The sequence below is a fragment of the Pezoporus flaviventris genome, unplaced genomic scaffold, assembly GCF_033815535.1.
Source record: "Pezoporus flaviventris isolate CSIRO_AGI_PZ_B2104156 unplaced genomic scaffold, CSIRO_AGI_Pfla_v1 ptg000040l, whole genome shotgun sequence".
Lineage (NCBI taxonomy): Eukaryota > Metazoa > Chordata > Aves > Psittaciformes > Psittacidae > Pezoporus > Pezoporus flaviventris.
The window spans coordinates 8,492,602-8,494,812 of record NW_026892588.1 but is presented as its reverse complement, the minus strand read 5'-3'; positions in this window follow the sequence as shown (position 1 = coordinate 8,494,812).

The following is a 2,211-nucleotide window of genomic DNA, read 5'->3' as shown; positions in this document are numbered from 1 at the left end:
TGGTCATTCAGGTTTTTAACCCTGACATTCATTTCCTCCATATGTGATACTTTCATGGAGTGTTTATGAACCACATTTAGGGGAAAATAATGTGTTTTTTGACTAGTTTATTTTCTGACACTGAAGCAATTTTCTGCTATGTTATGTTCATGAGAGAGGCAAGACCTGAGTCACCTGTAAAAGATCACCAAGGTACACATTGTCACAGAAAAAAAAAAGTATTCTGGTGATGCTGCTATGATTTGACATTTAGGAGTCTCTTTCTGTGCTTGTTTCTTTTCTCTTACTTTCCAGTGACTCTAAACAATTTGCCCCTTGACAAGTCTTTTTTTCCTCTGCAGGTTAGACTTTCTCTAAAGTAAAGCAGCTTCAAATAAATATTAATGTTGGGTTTTCCCTACCATCTAGCACATCAGCAGTTCAAACGGGATGAGTGAAAAAGTGAATCAATAGTTAATACATATGAGTTTAATGCAAATCCATGATATGTATAGAAAGACTGTCAGGGAATTGCAAATTCCTGCATGCAAAGAGCTAAAAGAAGGAGAAAACTTGAATTCTGCTGCATATGAAAAGATGTTCAATTTTTTTTTCCCTTGTTCTATATAAAATGCAAACTATATTATTTGAAATGTCTCGTAAAAAGTGCAACAGTCAAAACAGTCAACAGCCAATTTGGATTAACTTATGCATTTGAACCCAATTCTCCTACATTCAAACTGAATCCTCAGCCTATACGCTTTATAACCTTCTCCAAATTCCAGCTTCCATCTTTCCAACATTAGGTATGTTCCTGCTCCCCTATTTGCACTCTTACAACAGGTACTGCACTTTCCTTATATAACTACTATATTGTTACCACTGTATTGAATCTGGGGGTACTGCATCACAGGTTGCAATAAGTGAGCAGAATGAAGACAGAGAATCTATAATGCATGACTAAAGTCAACTTACACTCTTTCCCACAGTCACTGTTCTGCTCAGTGTATGCACTTCTGATCTGAAATCCTCTCTCTAGGGGAATGGAAATTTGAAACCATAACTTCCTTTTATTTCAATCACTGCCTTTCTTGGAAATGTATTTTAATATAAGAAGTTTAACTATTTTAACACACTTTACTTTCTAACACAAGGCTGCTCACGAACTGTAGACATATTTATTTCCTCTTTGATTGAGCTCCCATTTTTGTGTTTTGAAACAACTAGAACAGCTACTAGCTGTTCATCAGGTCAGTATAAATCTGTTTCACTTTGCCTGTCTGCTTTTCTGCTCCTGTACTCCATACCATTCTGTGTAACATTACGGTAGCTGCTACGTACTGGACTTAAAATTTCCTAATACCTCTGGAACTTTTTTCCCACTTTAAAAAATTTAAGGAAAAATGTTCCTAATCCATTATTTTTATCAATAAAAATATTAATATTTAGAAAGGTTTTGAAACACTACACTACCCACATAATAAGTAAAGACTGAAAAGTATGGCTGATCTGAAGCCATCACAAGCATGCTCATTGTCCTCGGTGTGTATCAGATCAAGTCTTACATGACTGGCAATGTTTCAGCAGTACTGAAGCTTAAAATTTATTACCTTTCAAGGAAAGTGACTTCAATCATTTACTTTGATGCATTTCAAGGCCAACCATAAAAGCTTAAGAAGGACTGAGAAACCAAACGCATTTTCTACCAGAACACCCCTGTGCTGCAACAAATATGATTTTCAGCACACCAAAGAATCTAAATGTTAGATATTACCAAATGCTACACAGAACTGAAGTCCTTCATTCCTCCTTCTATTAAACAATAATGAGAGTTAAGACTCCAGTTGACAGCATCTGTTCAGTCATTGTCAGAATTGTATATTTATGTTCAACAAAATACAGAGTTGGATTTCTAGTTCAATAATTGTAGGACTGATCTGAAATTTTAATGAAAGCTGATGTGTTTGCTAATTGAATATCTTGTACTTGTTTACTTGCACCTGTTTAGAGATTCCATTTCCATTGCTGCATCTGACTTTTTGAAAATTTTATTGCAGTCAAGTATAAACGTAAATAAACTACTTTTTGCTCTTCTATTTCCCCCTTTTTCCCTCTCCAAAATACCTTTCAGCCTTGCCCTTCCAGACGAAAAACATAAAACCTACAGTACCTCAGTCAATCTACGGAGATTTTATCTTGGCTGAGAGGAAAACCATTACCATTCTGAAAATT